Here is a 20,541-nt window from a genome sequence, read left to right as displayed (position 1 = left end):
GGTTTTCATTGCTCCTGCCAGCTCAGCCCACCAAGAAAGCTCCAAAACCCACTCAGTTTTGTCACTACAACAGATGCAAACCAGGTGGGCAAGGGGGGAAATAAAAAGAAACCATCTCAGCCCTTAAAATTCACAGCAGGTCACAGGGGGCTGCAGGAAGCGAAGGCAGGGCACCAGGCACCCCAGGCTCTGAAACCAGAGCTCTCCTTTCCACCCTCATCCCACAGCCCAAAACCAAGGGGTGAGAGAGGAAGAAATTCAGAATGCCAAGAATGTCCCTAGTCCAGGGAGGGTCAAAAGGATTTGGAAGTGAGAGAGGAAAGCCCTGGAGGTCTCCCACCACCCACCCCTACCACGGAAACTTCTCCAGATAGCTCCAAGCATCTGCATGGGCAGAGCAAGTGTTCTGCACGTACGTGACCGGAATCGAATGGGCTATGGAGAGAAAAGAGCCATTTAATGTCCTCACACCCTGCTTCTGCTGGTGGCATCTCATTTCCTAACCCCTTCAGAAAATGACCCAACACATTCATTAATAAAAGAATGAATGAGGTCTCCCTCTGCCGAGCCCGAGGAGAGCTCCTTTTGCTGAACCCAAGATCATCTCTCTCCCTCTGCTGAACCTGAGATCTCCTTTTGCTGAACACGAGATCATCTCCCTCCCTTCTTCTGCTGAGCCCAAGGAGATCATCTCCCTCCCTCTCTTCTGCTTGAGCCTGAGGAGATCTCCCTCCGTCCCTCCTGCTTGAGCCCGAGGAGATCTCCCTCCCTCCCTCCTGCTTGAGCCCGAGGAGATCTCCCTCCCTCCCTCCTGCTTGAGCCCGAGGAGATCTCCCTCCCTCCCTTCTTCTGCTGAGCCCGAGGAGATCTCCCTCCCTCCCTTCTTCTGCTGAGCCCGAGGAGATCTCCCTCCCTCCCTCCTGCTGAGCCCGAGGAGATCTCCCTCCCTCCCTCCTGCTGAGCCCGAGGAGATCTCCCTCCCTCCCTCCTGCTGAGCCCGAGGAGATCTCCCTCCCTCCCCCCTGCTGAGCCCGAGGAGATCTCCCTCCCTCCCTCCTGCTGAGCCCGAGGAGATCTCACTCCCTCCCTCCTGCTGAGCCCGAGGAGATCTCCCTCCCTCCCTCCTGCTGAGCCCGAGGAGATCTCCCTCCCTCCCTCCCTCCTGCTGAGCCCGAGGAGATCTCCCTCCCTCCTGCTGAGCTTGCCGGAGCTCCAGCCCAGGCACAGCATCGCCTGCACCCAGGCTGGTCGGGAAAGGTGAGAAGCTGCTCTGCACCTTGCTGGGATCGCTGGGCTTTTATTAATGTGTTAATTAATGGCTAATTCCTCCCGCTGTGACCACGCCACTGGGATTATTTGCTGCTCCTACCAGCCTCCAGCCCTGACGGATCCCCACGAGGCTCAGCTCAGTCTTTCCTCAGCCCAGCTGGGTGAGCCGCATGGAACAGCATCCCGAGAGAAGCCAGCACCCCCAACTCTTGCCTCAGCTCCATCAGCACCCATCCTGCCCCAGGGAGGCAGGTGCCCATCCAGCACCCTTTGGGGAGGTTTGGGCTTGACATGGAGTGGGTGGAAACCTTTCCCCCCGCCTCCCTTCCATGAGCAGCCCCCTGCTCGAATCCGGGCTGGGTCTGAGCGCCGGCGGTTGAATTACAGAGGAAGTCATGAATAAATAAACCCTGCCCTTTGCTTTGCGACAAGCAGGTCCTGCCGGATTGAAACCCTCGTGGCAAAACGCCACCGAAGGCAACAGCCCCAGCTCTGCCCACTCCCACCTCCCTCCCCGCCCAGCGGCCGAGCTTCACTTCCAAAGAACTAACTCCGGGAGCCGGCGATTCCCTGGCTTTTTGTTCGCCGTGTGCCAAAGGCAGGAGAGCTCCTCCCTCCTCGCCCGACCTCGGCTGCCAGCCAGGACCAACACTCGTGCCCAGCGGCTGAGAAGAAGCCACAGAGCAGCCCCAGCCGCCTCCAGCCCACGGGAGAAGGCAGCAGCTCCCACGGACGCTGCTGCTCATCGTGTGCCGAAGGCAGGAGCTTCCCAGATCCTTGGGGTGAGCTGGAGCGGTGGAGAGGAAAAAAGGTCTGGATGGTTTCTGCTCATGTGCTGGGGGCTTTTTTTTTATGTGATGAAGAAGAAATCAGGGTGGAGAGGGGAGGGTGAAGAGCTGCAAAGGCAGAGAGGGAGCCGTGGGATGGACCCCGGCATCGCTCTCCTCCTGCTCTGCGCCAATGGTGCTGCTCGGATAAAGGGATTTTAAGACCCCCCCACTCTGCCTGCCAATGCCCCCAGCAGATCTCCTGGTTCTCCTGCAGAACCAGGAGGCAAAGAGAGACCTTCATAAACTCTGGATGCTTTCAGTAAACCCTCCCCAGAATCAGGTTGGGCTGGCTGGGGTGGGGGAGAACACCCACCTTGATGGCCCCAGACCGTAACGAGAGGCTGCGATGGGATCCACATCATGGAGCCACCCCACAGACGAGCATTTTGGGGTCAGTCCCAAGCAGAGCAAGCACTGAGATCTGCTCCATCAAAGGTTTCCCTCAGGTTTTGCTTCACTCATGTCTTTAAAGAGAGTCCACTGCACCGACAGGTTAAACCTCTCCAGGGGGCAAAGCAAAGAGATTGACCACGGGGGATCCTGCAACCACGGAGATAACTGCACCAGGAGGAGCCTTGTTCTTCAGAGGGGAGAAACCAAGGTGAGGCAGCAGCAAGTGGCACCCAGAAAATATCCCCTGCTAGTCTGAAGCAACCCTGGAGCCAGCTGGAAACCGGTGTGTGCCCCTGCTGCCACCCCCCAGCCCTCACCAGCGGCCACATCCTCAGAGCTGTGCACCTGTGGGAACCCAGAGCACGAACGGACTGCTACCCACTGCAGCCTGCAGAGAGAGCCCTGATCACCCAGAGAGACAGGAGTGAGCCCTAAGAATCCTAAATTAACTTTGGGGTCGATTTTTTTGTTTGGTTTGGTTTTTACTCTTTAAATCCTGCTGGGAAACATCCAGATCCAGCTGGCAGCATTCCCCTCCCCTCAGCCCTGGATGCATCCCCAGAAATCGTCTTCATGAGGGTGGCTGAATCCTCCTGCTTCATTAAGAATCTGCTGGTAATTCCCCAGAGTGGACTGGCACGGTGGCAGTGGTGGCAAGGACCCAAGAAAGGGGCACCAGCTAGTTAGGAGCAGGCAGCCTGGCTGGGGGCCAGCAGAAGGCTGGGGCTGGCTGCTGCGAGCCAGAGCGAACGGCAAAGCAGCACCAGCCTGGCTCAAGGGTTCCCCTCTCTGCTGCAAGAGCCCCATGTGGTGTTTGAGGTAGCATCTGGGGGGCACAGAGCTGATCCTCACCCCTTCACCAGCGCAGGCACATCCCTGTCTCCAGCAAGAAACCCCAGCAAGACTTTTTGCCACCTCCTCCCAGTAAAGTTTGGTCCTGCCTGAGACAAGAGCTGCTGCTTCCCAGCGTGGGAATGCTGGAGAGAGAGGTCTGGAGCAGAGCATCCCTGCACCCACAGCCACTGAGAGGGTCAGGCAGAGGAGCTTGGGATCAAACCTGCATCACCCTGTGGAAGAGGGCACCTCCTTCCCCTGTCCCATGGCACAGACAGAGGCTTGCCAATGGACTGGGGTTATTTTTCCCATAGGATTCAGCCCCAAGCAGCAGCAGCAGCATGGAAGTGTCTGGAGATCCAGGGATGAGAAGAGGATGGAGGGGACAAGAAGCTCAGATCATTGCTTTCTGAGCCTTCAACCCCAAACATTCCCTGTGACCTGCAGGGACCAGACACTGACAAGCACCAGGAGGTGATCCTCTGCAGGGACCATCCTCAGGAGCAACCACAGCTCCCTGTCCAAGGGGGACCCTCCCTCAACTGAAGCAGCCCAACAGTGCAGCCATCACCAGCACAGCCACCCCCATGGATTTCCTTCCCCTTCCCCCACCCCCAGGCCAGGTTTTGCAGGGACAACCTGACCTCTCCTCAGCTCCAAAGCAAGAGGCTGAGGGAGTGAACATCTGCTAGGGGAAAGAACCAACCCCAGCACTGCAGCAGGAGCTGCTGGGACTCTGCACCCCACTGCTCTGGGCTGGGGTCACAGTAAATTCACTGATTGCACTGGGTTGGAAGGGACCTGCAAAGGTCATCTTTGTCCAACCCTCCCCCCTGCAGTCAGCAGGGACACCTCCAACTCCAGCAGGATGCCCAGGGCCACAGCAAGTCTGATCTTGAATGTCTCCAGGCATGGGGCCTCAGCCACATCTCTTGGCAACCTCTTCCAGCATTTCACCACTCTCCTTGGGAAGAGCTTCCTCTGCAGTCCCCCCAGAGCCACACACACCCTAGGAACACTTTCTGTGCTACATAGGCTACACCATCTCCCTCATCTCCAACACCTCCTGGACCTCCTCCCTCTTCCACCATGGATTTCTCAAAGCAGAGGGGACTGGAGGCATCCAGACACTTAAGGACCAGGCAGTGGCCAAGTGCAGCCCAGCTCTGGGCTCTCCCTGACCTCAAGAACCAAGCCCATCCTGGCCATCTCCTACCAAACCCATGTCTTCAGCTCCTCAGGGCTGCAGGAGGACAGCCAAAGCCAGCCACATAGAGAGGACCTCCTGGAACTCTACAACATTAATGATGTAAAATCAATGTCAAGAACTTCCCCCCCCCAGCATCCAACCCAAGCTCTACCTTCAAACCATTGCCCTTGTCCTACCCCTGCAAGCCCTCCTGAACAGTCCTTCACCATCTCCTTTTAGTCTTTGCTGAATTGGATCCATTTCCTATGCCAGAGGGGTGGCACCACAGGAGGTGACAAAACACACATCAATGTCCTCATAGCAAAGAGCACAGACACCCAACAACCCCCTTTGGGGGGGATCACATCTGGAACTGGATGATCCCTGAGGTCACTTCCAACCCAAACCATTCTAGGAATGCACTAAGAATTTCCCTCCCAGCATCCAACCCTCCTCCTCCAGAGAATCACAGTCAGGGTTGGAAGGGACCCCAAGGCTCAGCCAGTTCCCAACCCCACTGCCATGGGCAGGGACCCCAAGGCTCAGCCAGTTCCCAACCCCTCTGCCATGGGCAGGGACCCCAAGGCTCAGCCAGTTCCCAAACCCCCTGCTATGGGCAGGGACCCCAAGGCTCAGCCAGTTCCCAACCCCTCTGCCTTGGGCAGGGACCCCAAGGCTCAGCCAGTTCCAACCCCCTGCCATGGGCAGGGACCCCAAGGCTCAGCCAGTTCCAAGCCCCCTGCCATGGGCAGGGACCCCAAGGCTCAGCCAGTTCCAACCCCACTGCCATGGGCAGGGACCCCAAGGCTCAGCCAGTTCCAAGCCCCCTGCCATGGGCAGGGACCCCAAGGCTCAGCCAGTTCCCAACCCCCCTGCCTTGGGCAGGGACCCCAAGGCTCAGCCAGTTCCCAACCCCCCTGCCATGGGCAGGGACCCCAAGGCTCAGCCAGTCCCAACCCCTCTGCCTTGGGCAGGAACACCTCACACTACAGCAGGTTGCTCACAGCCACATCCAGCCTGGCCTTAAAACCCTCCATCCTCCACCATGGAGTCCTCAGAGCAGAAGGGATGAGCAACACCGAGACACTGAAGGACCAAGCACTGACAGCAAAGCTCAGCCCAGCTCCAGGCCCTCCCCTAAGCTCCAGAACCAAGCCCACCTCTGGCCACCTCTTGCCAAACCCATGGGGCTCAGCTCCTCAGGGACAGGAGGAGGACAGCCAAAGGCAGCCACACCGAGGGGATCTCCTGGAACTGCACAGCACTCCCTGATGGCTTTTGCAATCAAATGCAAATGGGATGCAAATTTGGGGGCTGCAAACACAGTGCATCCCTGATTCAATTAACAGCATTTCATTTATCTAGTTAGGCTTTGATTCAGGGAAGCACTTAATCCCGTGTTTAACGTGTTGTTGTGGTTGGAAGGGGGGGCTGGGGGGTGGGGGGCTGGTTTTTGTTGGGTTTTGGGGTTGTTGGGAGGGGTTTTGGGTGGGTTTCTTTTAAGGGGGGGTTGCTTCTTTCACTTTTTTAAGGTTTCAAACATTTTTAAAGAGGAAAATGTGGTTGCTAAGACACAAACGTTGCCAGGGGGACCTGCAGAAAAGTTGGAGCAGAAATTAACTTGCCTTTTTTACCCCCCCCAACCCCCTCCCCACCACCCTTCTCCTCGATAAACTGATGGGGTTTGCAGTTTGCCAGCATCTCCACAAAGCAGCAATTTTAGCCCTGAAGCTTCCTTCCTGTTGTCCTGCTGGGCAATAAGCTCTCCATGAACAGAACAGAATGGACCAGGTTGGAAGAGACCTCAGAGATCACCAAGTCCAACCTATCCCCCAGCACCATCTGATCAGCTCAACCCTGGCACCAAGTGCCACATCCAGTCTCCTCCTAAGCACCTCCAGGGATGGGGACTCCACTATCTCCCCTGGCAGCACATCCCCAGGGCCAATCTCTCTTTCTATGAAGAACTTCTTCCTCACCTCCAGCCTAAACCTCCCCTGGCACAGCTGGAGACTGTGTCCTCTTGTTCTGCTGCTGCTTGCCTGGGAGAAGAGCCCAACCCCCACCTGGCTCCAACCTCCCTGCAGGGAGTTGCAGAGAGCAAGAAGGTCTCCCCTGAGCCTCCTCTTCTGCAGGCTAAGCAACCCCAGCTCCCTCAGCCTCTCCTCCCAGGGCTGTGCCCCAGACCCCTCCCCAGCTTTCTTGCCCTTCTCTGGACACCTTCCAGCAGCTCAACCTCTTTCCTAACCTGAGGAGCCCAGAGCTGGACACAGGACTCCAGGTGTGGCCTGAGCAGTGCTGAGCACAGGGCAGGATGACTTCCCTGCTCCTGCTGGCCACACTTTCCTGCTGCAGGCCAGGATGCCCTTGGCCTTCTTGGCCACCTGGGCACACTGCTGGCTCATGTTCAGCTGCTGTCAATCACCACCCCCAGGTCCCTCTCTGCCTGGCTGCTCTCAGCCACTCTGCCCCCAGCCTGTGGCACTGCCTGGGGTTGCTGTGACCAATGTGCAGAACCTGGCACTCAGACTTGTTCATGCCCTTGGACTCTGCCCATCTGTCCAGCCTGGCCAGGTCCCTCTGCAGAGCTCTTCTACCCTCTAATAGATCAACTCCTGCCCCCAGCTTGGTGTCATCTGCAAATCTACTGATGATGGACTCAATCCCCTCACCCAGATCATCAATAAAGATATTGATGATGGTCTGCAATATGTCCCTGGGGCCAAGAAGGTCAATGGTATCTTGGGGGGCATGAAGAAGAGTGTGACCAGCAGGTCAAGGGAATGTCTCCTTCCCCTCTGCTCTGCCCTGGTGAGGTATTGGATCCAGTTCTGGGCTCCCCAGTTCAAGAGGGACAAGGATAAACTAGAGAGTGTCCAATGGAGGCTGTGAGGATGATGAAGGGAGTGGAACATCTGTGTGATGAGGAAAGGCTGAGAGCCCTGGGGCTGGTTAGCCTGGAGGAGAGAAGAGCAGACCAAGAGGGGATCAATGCTGACTGAGAGCTAAAGGGTGGGGGGCAAGAAGAAGGGGGCAGACTCTTTTCAATGGTGTCCTGTGACAGGACAAGGGGCAGTGAGCACAAACTGGAACCCAGGAAGTTCCACCTCAACATCAGGAACAGCTTTGCTGGGAGGGTGCTGGAGCCCTGGAGCAGGCTGACCAAAGAGTCTTTCGAGACCCATCTGGATTCATTCCTCTGTGACCTGCCCTAGGTGATGCTGCTTTGGGAGAGGGCTTGGATTGGATCTCCACAGGTCCCTTGCAGCCCCTATCACTCCATGATCCTCTGAATCTATGATCCATTGACAAAGAAGCAGAAAGCCAAAAGAGGAGGTAGCTGCTGGAAGCCTTCAGCAGATCCCTAACCACACCTCTGAGCGCAGCCCAGCCCTCTCTGCGTCTTCCAAAGGGATCTGCCTCCAAGGCTTCTTCACCCACTTCACCTCTGCTTGGCCACCTCCTACATGCCCTTCCCAGCCAACACAGCTCTCCTCTTGCCCACATGCCAGCTGGCTGTTGCACATGGAGCACACTGACACCTGGACTTCCCAGCAGGACCAGGCACGCGAGCTCCTCACGGGGAAGGGCTCACACCCTGGCAAGGCAGGAAAAAACACATACCAAAACTCACCAGATGATGAGTAAGCAGGACCAGCAGTCCCAGTTCCCTCCTCAAGTGCACCATTACTCAGGTTTGAGTCATACTTAAGTGGAGGCAGATATGGGAATTTTGTTCTGAATCCAGGCTTTCCTGACCCAGTTCCTCCTGGAGGTGCAGCAGCTCCAGGCTGAGCTTCTGGAGCATTTCCTTCTTCTCTTGCCCTTGTGAAGCCACATCTGGAGTCCTGGGTCCAGTTCAGGGCTCCCCCAGTTCAAGAGAGATGGGGAACTGCTGGAAAGAGTCCAGTGGAGGCTACAGAGATGCTGAGGGGCCCTGGAGCAGCTCTGTGAGGAGCAAAGGCTGAGAGCCCCTGGGGCTGAGAGCCTGGAGCAGAGCAGCCCCAGAGGGGAGCTGAGCAATGCTAAAGGCTGGGGGGCAAGAGGCTGCGACCAGACTCTGCTCAGTGGTGCCTAGGGACAGGACCAGGGGCAATGGGCACAAACTGGAAGCCAGGAGCTTCCTCCTGAACAGGAGGAGACACTTGATTGGTGTGAGGATGTGTGAAGCAGGCTGCCCAGAGAGGCTGTGGAGTCTCCTTCTCTGGAGAACCTCCAAAGCCACCTTGGCCATTGTGCTCCTGGGCAAGCTGCTGTGGGTGCCCTGCTTCAGCATCCTGAAGAGGGACCTGGCTTGCAGCCTGCTGAAGAAAACATCAATGACTTTTCCCTGCCCCCCATAGAGAAAAAGCAAAGCTCTCCCTGAGAACCATCCCCTGCCTCCAAGACACCTTCTCCAATCAGACCTCAACGTCAGCAGCACACCAAACTCCTCAGCTCTCAAAGCATTCTGTGTCCATTTCAAGCTGCTGCCCTCCTTCCTTCCCCCCCCCCCAGCGACCTCCTTGCCCTCAGATCCCCAAACTTCCCCAAAGAAACAACCTCTCCAGGCCCACACAAGCAGTGAAAAGCCTCCGTGGCCAGCGGCTGCTGCGCACTTGGGGGACCCGAGCGAGGCAGGAGCAGAGAGCCCCATCTGCGCCTGTGCAAGAGCAAAGCCAGAGCTGCAGGGTGGCTGATGGGAAAGAGATTTGGGGGTGGAATAAAAGAAAGAGGAGGTTGAGAAAGGAATATGCAAATATGGGTAATGACAAGATTAAAGCAGCAGCAGCATAAAGGAAAAGCAGAGGGAAAAGCTGCCCCCGTCCCTTGAAGAGCAACGACCCAAGAGGCCACTCCTGAGGAGACCAGGCCAAGCCACCAAAGTTATTTGGCTTCTTGTGGTTGGAGGGATGCAGAAGTGAAGTGGCCAGGGGATTTTGGAGCAGCACAGCAGCCACAGGAAGAGCCTCAGCCAGACCCAGTCGCCTCGGCGAGTAGTTCTCTCTGGCAAGCAAGCAGGACGTGATTAATCCTTCCCCATCAATCATCTCAGCCAGCAGAATTTGATCTTGGGCTAATCAATCTGTCTAATTGGTTTCTCCCCATTAGCTCCTTTGGAAGCTCTCGAGGATCACACCGAATAATTGATGAGATTTTGCCAGCAAGCTGCCAAGAATGAGTTGTCCATCAGCATCCTTTGGAAAGCCTCTGAGAACTCATTCATGGAATCATAGAAGGGTAGGGGTTGGAAGGGACCTCTGGAGCTCAGCCAATCCAAGCCCCCTGCCCCAGCAGGGCACCCACAGCAGCACAATGCCCAAGGGGGGTTGGAAGCTCTCCACACCAGGAGACTCCACAACCTCTTGGGCAGCCTGCTCCAGCACCCTCACACCAAACAAGTTTCTCCTCCTGTTCAGGTGGAGCCTCCTGGCTTCCAGTTTGTGTCCCTTGCCCATGGTCCTGTCCCTGGGCATCACTGAGCAGAGCCTGGCCCCAGCCTCTTGCCCCCCAGCCTTTAGTTCTGTCAGGGCATAGCTCAGATCCCCTCTGAGGCTGCTCTCCTCCAGGCTCTCAGCCTTTGCTCCTCACAGAGCTGCTCCAGGGCCCCTCAGCATCTCTGTAGCCTCCTCTGGACTCTCTCCAGCAGTTCCCTGTCTCTCTTGAACTGGGGGAGCCCAGAACTGGACCCAGTATTCCAGCACAGAAAAGGTCCTAAGCAAGGATTCTCACTCAGCCAGCTGCCTCCAGGAGCTACCACATCAGCCACCAGCACAGGAGATGTCTTTAGCCCAGCAGCTCTCCTGCCACCCTCCCCCGAATCCAACAGCACACAAAATAAAAGCTCAGATGGTGAGAAACCCACAGAGCCGTTGCACCAGCTCCCACCCTTCATTACTGGCTTCAGGAGGGTGCTGGGATGGCCAGCTGGGTGCCATCCATCATCCTCTTGCCCTCCTTGTCCTTGCCAAGAGAGGGCACCTCTGCCCTCCTCCAGTACCCAGGATGCATTTCTGACTGGTTTCCAGTGGCTCTGATGGTGCTGCTGGCTAGGAAATGCTTTGAGACGAGCTCAGGCTTTGTGAAGCAGCCAAGTGAAGCTGGAGGCAGCTCCCACACAGCTTTGGGGAGCCCCAGATTCCATCACCAAGTGCTCCTGGGTTGGTCTTACACCACCCTGACGTCTCAATAACTGAGCATCGGTACCAGGGTGACTGACAGCTGTCACCCAGGGAGGCTTCAGGTAGCTTTGCCTAAAAAAGGCAGCCAGGATCAAAAGGCAGCCAGGATCATCTGTTTTTCCTCTGTATTTTCAGTGTGTTCCCCCTCCCCCCCCCAAGATCTGGGGACTGAAGATCTCACACACCCCAGGGGCTGGTGGCACTCTGAGCAGAGGAAGCAAGGAAAGGATCCGTTAGGGCTGAGCCCTGATAACTTCAGAGAGCACAAGCACATGGCACAGAGAAAGGAAGAGGAAAGGAAACTGCTTTGTGACTTCTGAGCAGCTTTCTGACCGAGGTGTGGGGCAGGAGGAGGAGGAGGAGGAGGTTAAGGAGCGGTGGCTGTGAAGGCTGCGATGTCCCCGTGCCGTGAGAGCAGAGCAGGGCTGTGGCCCTTTGTGCCTGGGCAGGTAGAGGTTTCTCAGCTAAGAGCAGACATAAATTGACCTAAGCCTCCATGGGGGGCTGTGCCAGCCTGTGTTAAGCTAAACCCAGTGCAGTGGCTGCCTCAGCCCAAGCCCTCCCAGGTCACAGTGGATTCATACAGGGAGAATCCAGAAGTTCCAACACAGATCACACCATCTCCTGATCTTAACTCTCCTTCCACCCAAACTCAAGTTACAACCCCTGATGCCATCACCCAGACCTGCCAGACCTCCCAGTTTGGGTGGGAAGGTGTCAGAGCAGGGTCTCAGACCTCCATCAGCCTGGGCTTGTGAGCAGCACACTCGTTGCCATTGTGCTGAGCACAAATCCCAGAGCAGGTGCCAGAGAGAAGCTCCCCAAACTCCTTCCAGCCCTGGCATCAGCATCAGTGGCTCCAGGCAAGGATGCCACAGGGGCCTGGGGCAGGTTTGATTGTCACAGCCAGGGGCTGTGGCTGAGCCCACACCCGTGTGTTTTCCACTGGAAACAGCAAGTGACATCAAAATGCTTCTGAGAGAAAGGCAAGAGAAGAATCAAGCTGAGATGAACAAGTACCAGAAGGGCTTTTTTCTTGGCCCCTTCCTCTTCGTTTCCAGCATAGATTTTCAACCTACAAAGCAAGCCCTCCACCAAATCTGGTTGAAACCAGTCTCACTTTCTCTTGCATTTCCTCTTCAGAAAGGGCACAGCAAAACCCTTCTGAGAAGGCACAACCAAACCCCAAGAGACTCGGGTTTCTCAGGCACAGCCCTCAAAAACGACCCTTCAGAAGGAGGAAGAAAAGTGCCAACAACCCCCCCTTGGCCAGTCCCAGCTGGGTCAGCCAGTGGCACCCATGAGGCATACACACTCATCCTAAAATCATTAAGGTTGGGAGAGAGCTTCAAGATCAAGTCCAACTACCACAACCACTGAAACCCTACCCAGAAGTGCCTCCTCTACGACACCTCCAGGGATGAGGACCCCAGGCAGCCTGCTCCAAAGCCTGAGCACTCTTTCAGGAGAGAAATTGTACCTAATATCCAACCTAACCCTCCCCTGGCACAACTTCAGCTCATTTCCTCGCATCCCAGCACTGCCTTTGCTCCTCCTTAGGCATCCAACTGGGGTTTGGAGAGGGTTAACCCCTCCATAGCTGCCTCCATCACCCCACTGGAGCTGGACCAGCAGCAGAGATGTGAAGCTTCCAGCTGGGGGAAGCCATCCTCTGTTTGTTAGTTTGGGGCTGGGTTATTTTGACAAGAGAGTAAGAGAAGGGAAAGGTTGAGGCTTGAGCAGGACCAAGGCAGGAGCTGGAAAAGAGCAAAACTGAGGCTTTTCAAACCCCTCTGCCACTCATCTCGTTACAGAGGAGAAACCAATGCCAAAGCAAAGCCATTTAAAGCCCACCACTGCCTTGGCACGGGCAACACAAGAAAGCCAACCCAGCAAACAACACACCAAACAAATTCAACAAACCATTAAGGAAATCCAGCACAAAGCCAGGGGAATATCTGATCTGGATTCCTTCCCTAAGTGAATTCCACCCCCCAGACATGTTCGTGCCCTTCTCTCCTGCCTGCTTCCAGTAAACATTCACAGGGCCAAGTTTTATTGGTGCAAAACCAGCAGCAGAAAGGAGCTCTTGAGAGCTGCATGGAGCCAAACATTTGGGGAAGCTGGATCTGAAACTGGCACTGGGCAAATACCTGTGCCAGGCACACAGCCGCTGGGCTGAAGGGGGTGGGGTAAAGGCTCACCAGGAGAAGCTCTTCATCCAAATCACAGCTGTTAAAGGCACCAATATTGTCCTCCTTTTATAGAAGCACCTATAAAAGTCACAGCCACTTTGCATCTCTGCCCCAAGCAAGCTGAGGCTTCAGATGGCAGGAGGAATTTCACAGAGTCACAGAATGCCAGGGGTTGGAAGGGACCTCCCCAGAGATCCTCCAGTCCAACCCCCCCTGCCAAAGCAACTCCTCCTGGTTTGCCTGGGGAGGTGCAGAACCCAGGGTGGTGTTTGCCAGCTGTGCTCTGCAACCCCTTGTGGCAAACCTTAAAGACTGAAGGCAGCATCTTTCACCCCAAGACATAGAATCATGGAACTGTCAGGGTTGGAAAGGACCTCAAGGCTCAGCCAGCTCCAACCCCCTGCCATGGGCAGGGACACCTCACACCACAGCAGGTTGCTCACAGCCACCTCCAGCCTGGCTACAAAAACCTCCAGGGATGAGGCTTCCACCACCTCCCTGGGCAGGCTGTGCCAGGCTCTCACCACCCTCCTGGGCAACAACTTCTTCCTAACATCCAATCTCAATCTCCCCACTTGTTAGATTCCCCCCAGTCCTATCCCTCCCTGACAGCCTCAAAAGTCCCTCCCCAGCTTTCTTGGAGCCCCCTTCAGATACTGGGAGGCCACAATGAGGTCTCCTGGGAGCCTTCCCTTCTCCAGACTGAACAGTCCCAACTCCCTCAGTCTGTCCTCATAGGAGAGGTGCTCATAGGAGGATCCCCTAGGGCAGGTCACACAGGAACACATCCAGACAGAACTTGAAATCCTCTAGAGGAGACTCCATCATCCTCTCTGTGCCAGTATTTCATCACTCTTAATACAAAGAGATTTCTCCCCCTGTTGAGGTGGAACCTCCTGGGCTCCAGATTGTATTCATTGCCCCTTGTCCTATCACTGGAGAACACCAAAAGGAGCCTGGCCCCCTCCCTCTTGCCCCCCCCAACCCTTCAGATGTTTACAAACATCAGCCAGATCCCCTCTCAGGCTTCTCTCCTCCAGGCTAACCAGCCCCAGGGCTCTCAGCCTTTCCTCACCACACAGATGTTCCACTCCCTTCACCATCCTCACAGCCTCCACTGGACGCTCTCTAGCAGATCCCTGGCCCTCTCGATCTGGGGAGCCCAACAACTGGACCAGATACTCCAGATGTGGTCTCAATCTGTTGCATTATTAGTTCAGCTGGAACTGAACACTAAACAATGACTCCAGAAAGTTCATCCAAAGTTGTGTGTTTAGGCTCAAAGTCAGCACATGCCTCACATTACCATCTGAGCAGCCCTGCTAACTTCCCAAGGGTGGCTTCCCTCTTCCAAAGCACCTCCTGAAGGAGTCCTTGTGAATCCCAGCCTAAAAGCACAACCTTTATTTAGATGAGGCTCTTGGCTTCTCAGGAAACTACACCTCCCCAACAAACAGCTCCCTAAAAGCCTGTGGCAGCCACCAGCTCCTCTTCCTGAAGGAGCTTCACAGATTGCATTGGGTTGGAAGGGACCAGCACAGCCACCCCCATGGATTTCCTTCCCCTTCCCCCACCCCCAGGCCAGGTTTTGTTGGGACAACCTGACCTCTCCTCAGCTCCAAAGCAAGAGGCTGAGGGAGTGAACATCTGCTAGGGGAAAGAACCAACCCCAGCACTGCAGCAGGAGCTGCTGGGACTCTGCACCCCACTGCTCTGGACTGGGGTCACAGTAAATTCACTGATTGCACTGGGTTGGAAGGGACCTACAAAGGTCATCTTTGTCCAACTCCCCCCCTGCAGTCAGCAGGGACACCTCCAACTCCAGCAGGATGCCCAGGGCCACAGCAAGTCTGATCTTGAATGTCTCCAGGCATGGGGCCTCAGCCACATCTCTTGGCAACCTCTTCCAGCATTTCACCACTCTCCTTGGGAAGAGCTTCCTCTGCAGTCCCCCCAGAGCCACACACACCCTAGGAACACTTTCTGTGCTACATAGGCTACACCATCTCCCTCATCTCCAACACCTCCTGGACCTCCTCCCTCTTCCACCATGGATTTCTCAAAGCAGAGGGGACTGGAGGCATCCAGACACTTAAGGACCAGGCAGTGGCCAAGTGCAGCCCAGCTCTGGGCTCTCCCTGACCTCAAGAACCAAGCCCATCCTGGCCATCTCCTACCAAACCCATGTCTTCAGCTCCTCAGGGCTGCAGGAGGACAGCCAAAGCCAGCCACATAGAGAGGACCTCCTGGAACTCTACAACATTAATCATGTAAAATTAATGTCAAGAACTTCCCCCCCCCAGCATCCAACCCAAGCTCTACCTTCAAACCATTGCCCTTGTCCTACCCCTGCAAGCCCTCCTGAACAGTCCTTCGCCATTTCCTTTTAGCCTTTGCTGAATTTGATCCCTTTCCTTGTCAATATTTCTATGCCAGAGGGGTGGCACCACAGGAGGTGACAAAACACACATCAATGTCCTCATAGCAAAGAGCACAGACACCCAACAACCCCCTTTGGGGGGGATCACATCTGGAACTGGATGATCCCTGAGGTCCCTTCCAACCCAAACCATTCTAGGAATGCCCTCTGGGGCAAGCAGCTGCCTCTGCAAGAGGGTAGAGCCATAGAATCAACAAGGTTGGAAAAGACCTCAAGGCTCATCAAATCCACCCTGGAGTGGAGGTAGTGGAGACTGGGAGTGCTGAAAGCTCCTGGGTGTGAGCTGGTGGATCTAAATCTCAGGGAAGAAGAGAGAACCCCAAGCAGTTAAAGAGTTTTTCAACCCACTTCCAGGCTGGGTGCTAACTGCTGCTGGACAGGGAGCTTAGATTTGGATGCTTGAACACAAGTTGGGAGAAACCTGCCTCCCACTGGGGGTGAAAAACTGAGGGGTCTTGGTGGTATCATTGTTATTATCACTGTTTCTTCTTCCCTTTAGCTCTAGGTCCAAATTCTCCCATCCTCTTTTACACTCCAGTCTGGGAGGCTGCTCCTCGAGGATCTCCGCTTTCATCCTCATTAAAAAGGAAGAAAGAAAGAAAGAAATAGGGGGAGGGGGTGGTGGAAATTAAAGGGGGAAAAAAACTCCAGCAGGAGCTCCATTGGAATCAAAACTTCTCTCCTTTTTGGTGCAAATCCATTTCCCTGGAATCTCAAGTGCTGTTTACACAGAGCAATACCCCCGGCCCGTGAGGGATTTGCATCTCGCCGTGCGCTGCGTGGAGCTCTGCCAGCTCCCAGCGGTTCCTCGCAGCACGAGGCTGCTGCTGCTTTGGTGAGAGGTGGACCACGTTCAGAGCACCTGAAGCTCAAACCTGGTGGCTTAGTCTGCCCCAAGAACCCGGGTGGACCAAGTTCTGTCAGGGATGCCCCCGTGGATTAGGGATTTGCTTGCTCCGGCCCGGGCAGACAGTTACGGGAGCCAGGAAAGTGTGAAATTTCAGCTCCCTCCATGTCAGGGCTCCCAAGTGTCAGTTACAACAAAATAAATGACCCATTTCCTGATGGATTGGGAGTGCTCCTCCGAGAGGGATGGACAGACTTTTCAGCTCTGGTTGCTTTCCTCCCCCTTTCCCCCCCACCCCCTGCGCTTTCTTTTCCCCGTCAGGAGGATGGAAGCAGAGGCAGCGATGCTCTCACCCTTCTGCTGCTGCCCTGGCACTGCCCTCCTGGCTGTTCCCATTCCATCCCCACCCTGACCAGCATCTCCACCAAGCTCCACCAGCTCCTGACCCCTCATTTCCAGCCAGAACCTCAGTGAAAGCATCCTCCTGCTCGCCAGGCTTTATTAGCTTCCTCAGGGAAGCTTCTGTGCCGGAGCAAGCGCGAGTCGAAGCAGCGGCACGGAGAGGATCAACAGCTTCCAAAAAGCACTTCCCAACACACAGAGGTTCCACAAACCCTTCCCCTCCAAACAGGCATCAGCACCCAAAAGCCACAGCAAGACCAAAACACAGCTTGTGTTGCTTCAGATGCTCCTAAGCCGAACCTTGGGAAAGGAGACAAAAGTCAGGCAGCGTCCCCGACAGGAAGGGCTTGGCAGGAGCCAGAAAGGGGCTGCAGGACCCCAACCCTGGTGAGACCTTCTCCAGGCAGCCCCATCCATTGTTATCCCTGTCTGGAGGGGGAATCTGAGCAGGTTTCAGTTAAAGCAGCATTTTTCCCCCCCTTTTAAATCTCTATACTAAAAAGCACAAAGACAGCTCCAGCATCTTCAAGAGCTGACTGTGGACACGGGACAGAAACCAGCAGGGAACTGGTTTCCACCACCCTTCAGTGACTTGATTCCAGCAGAGCAGCAGACACACTGCTGTGCAGAAAACCACCTTAAAACAACCTTCCATTAACTCCCCCACAGCTTCCCAGGGGCACCACCAAGGCACCAGCAGTGTAAAACCTCCAGCCTGCTTCGGTCCGAGACATCAGCTCTCAGCTCAGGGCAGGATTAGGGTGGGAAAGGACCTCCCAAGGTCACCTTGGCCAACCCCAGCGTTCCTCCAGCCCATTCTGGGACATGAATCTTGAGGCTGCCCAGCACAGCACACCAGAAAACACACCAGGATGAGGACAGACAGTGAGAGCCACGTTGAAGACACGAGGAAAACCTCCCAGCTGAGATTCCTGCAATCCCTCCCAGCACCAAAAACTCCAGGATAAAAGCTGGAATTGTCAGGTAAAGCCCAGCAGAGGTTTTTTTTCTGAGCTCCATTCCCTGCAGGGTTCATACAGTTAGGGGGAATGAGCAGACAGCCCGGGGAAGGCATCAGGGATAAGCCACCACACTCATCTCCAGGTGGACAAACTGCCCCACATGGGTCTGGGCTTCTTGTTTCCCACATTCCTTGGGAGCAGACGATTCCCTAACTGCCTCCTCAGCACTCCTCATGCCTCTCCCTGCAGCAGTTAAATCCATCCCACGTGGATGCAGGGCGATGCAGGACACCGACCCTCTCGCTGCTGTGTTTTTTCTCTCCTCCCACCTCCTCTACTCTCGCATTGTTTTAGCTTTTCTGGACAAGTGCAGTTCTTCCCCCACCCAGCTACTCCCTTCAGGACCCTTTCAGGTCATTTCTACGCTTCAGCTTGGGCAGACTAAGAACTCAGAAGTGCACAAAGTTTCCAACCCATCGACCAGCAAGGAGCGAGGACGAAGGGCAGACCTTGCCAACTCCTTCTCCCAGCTCCTCCTCCCCAGCCCCCAGTTTTATCAGGGGGGCAGCTGGCAACCCCTCCCAGCCACAGACCCAGAGAAGCAGGCACCCCAAGTGCTCTTTCAGAACTGGGAGCACACATCCTCCTTCCAGCTTCCAAATGCCTCTGGGTCACAGCAAAATAGAATTGAGACTTTCCACCCCAAACTTTTGAGAAGCTTCCCTCCTGGGGAAAAAATGACCCAAGAACAACAAAACCCAGGGGAGTCTCTGCAACCTCTTTGAAAGGCTGCTTTTTTATCCAGAAGAAATGTGCAACATTCAGGTTTTGGGCTCCTCAATTGGTTTTTTTTCCCCCCTCCCATCTCCTACTCTACTCCTTAATGTCTGGGAAGGGGAGACACCAGCATCCATCCCCTGGCTATTTAGCTTTGTCTGCTTCAGCTTCCCACCTCTCCCCACACCAAAAGTGTGTTATAAAACTCGGGGATGTCATTAAAAGAAGCAGAGGAAAAAAAAAACACCCAACCAAACAGCACTTTCCACCTGCATCAGTGCAGGCATCCTCCACCCCAAACTTCCCAGCAGTGGGGAGAAAATGGCTGAGGCTCTGGCCAGCCTGATCTAGTGTGGGGTGTCCCTGCCCATGGCAGGGGGGTTGGCACTAGATGATCCTTGTGGTCCCTTCCAACCCTGACTGATTCAATGAAAGGAGGTGGTGCACCCCAGCAGGCAAAAAGGGGCTGGAGATGTTTCCTCCTGCTCCAGCCTGGAGCTGCAAACCCCACAGGCAACCTGGGGGTAAACTCAAGCAGCCTGAATTCTCCCTCCCCCCTCCCCAAACCCTCCCAGTAACTCTGGCAAACATTAACACTGCTGGGGAATTGGGCTGGGAAGGGCAAAAACCTAATTCTCTTCTCTTATGTTCTGAGAGGTTTCCACTTTCAAAGGCAGAACTTTAACCCTACCTTCCCCCAGCCATATCTCTGTTTGCCTGGGGAGGGAGAAGTTAACCTACAAGGCAAAGGCACAAACACATCCCAAGAGGAGAGGGGGACTCAGCCCCAGCAATTTCCACCGAGGCTCACTTGGGGAAGATTTGATTTCTTCTCTCCTCCTGGGTGCTACAAAAGAAATCAGCCAAGCTCTCAGGAGAGGGCAACTCCAAGGGGCTGAGTCTACAAGCTCCCAAACTTGAAGCTGCCAGCGAAATGGCAGACTCTGGGGGGGTGTGTGTGTGTGATATTTGCCCACTCGTGGCTCCAAACTAGGAAGGGGCAACCAAAGTATTTTTTTGTCAGGTTTTAAATTAGTCAATATATTTCTTTCCTTACCCCCCCACCCCCCCACCCCATTTTTCCTCCAGATCTGTCACAATGGATTCAATTATTTCCACATTGATTAAATTATCTCTGTGGTAAAACCTCCTGGATCAAAACTTCCTGAGCAAATGATCAATGCCTAAATTTAATGACATATTTCTAGGGGGGGTGGTTCCTCCCTTGTGTTTTTTTTGGGGGGGGTGTTCCTCTTCACTGAAGAACCCACAAAATATATTCATTCCCAAACCATTCCAGTTCCCAGAGGTGGAAAACCAGGAGCAAGGAGCTCTCAATTCAGAGCTGGGGAAGGCTTACAGGATTAAAGCATTGAAGTTTTCGTTGCCCCTTTCTGGGGAGCAACAAAAATTAGGAGCAAACCAACTCCCCTAGGGGAAAAAAAAACCTCCTCCTCCTTCCCCATTTTCCAGCCCCTGCTGCAAACATGGGTGTTGCTAATTTACTTTACTGATATAAACTTGTGACCCAGAGCTGTTTTAAAGGGAGAATGAGCTTGAAAAGTGGATTAAAAGCATAATTTGCCTCAGCATTCGAGACAGGGATCTTTATTTTCATGGGGGGTTGGGGGGGAAACAAATAGCCAAGATTTTGTTGTTGGTTTCATTCAGAGAATCCAAGGATCAGGAGGTGGGGGAGGAAAAAAAAGGACATTTTTTTTGGACTCAAAGTGACAAAGAAAGCAATCACACTGGCCCTTCCCTTCGTGTTTGTCAAGATTTCGTTACAGGCAATTAATGGCACAGCTCTGAACAGGCAAAAATACCAAAAAAGAGCAATTTCTGTGGTGCAAAAATACGAAACACCAAACCCCCAAAGCACTGGGTTTGAAACAGAGGCTGGGGTAAAAAAAAATCGAATGAAACAGAATAAAAGGCAGAATAAAGCAGAGTAAGGCAGAGTAAGAGTAAGGCAGAGTAAGAGTAAGGCAGAGTAAGAGTAAGGCAGAGTAAGAGTAAGACAGAGTAAGAGTAAGACAGAGTAAGAGTAAGACAGAGTAAGAGTAAGACAGAGTAGAAGAGTAAGACAGAGAATAAAACAAGAGTAAAGCAGAGTAAGACACAGAATAAAACACAGAGTAAGGCAGAGTAAAGCAGAGTAAGGCAGAGTAAAGCAGAGTAAGACAGAATTAAAACACAGAATAAAGCAGAGTAAAGCAGAGTAAGACAGAATAAAACACTG

At 54.5% G+C, this 20,541-nt stretch overlaps 1 protein-coding gene across 3 annotated transcripts in view; it reads right to left on the bottom strand.

Annotated features, from left to right (window-relative positions):
* The window catches only part of IGF2BP1 (insulin like growth factor 2 mRNA binding protein 1), a 38,141-nt gene that overhangs the window by 14,142 nt on the left and 3,458 nt on the right, over window positions 1-20,541 (bottom strand). The gene's annotated exons all lie outside the window — the stretch shown is intronic.

Source organism: Melanerpes formicivorus, unplaced genomic scaffold (genome assembly GCF_026170545.1).
Source record: "Melanerpes formicivorus ecotype bairdi unplaced genomic scaffold, bMelFor1.0.p_v2 SCAF_100, whole genome shotgun sequence".
Classification (NCBI taxonomy): Eukaryota; Metazoa; Chordata; class Aves; order Piciformes; family Picidae; genus Melanerpes; species Melanerpes formicivorus.
This window is presented reverse-complemented; position numbering and strand designations above follow the sequence as displayed.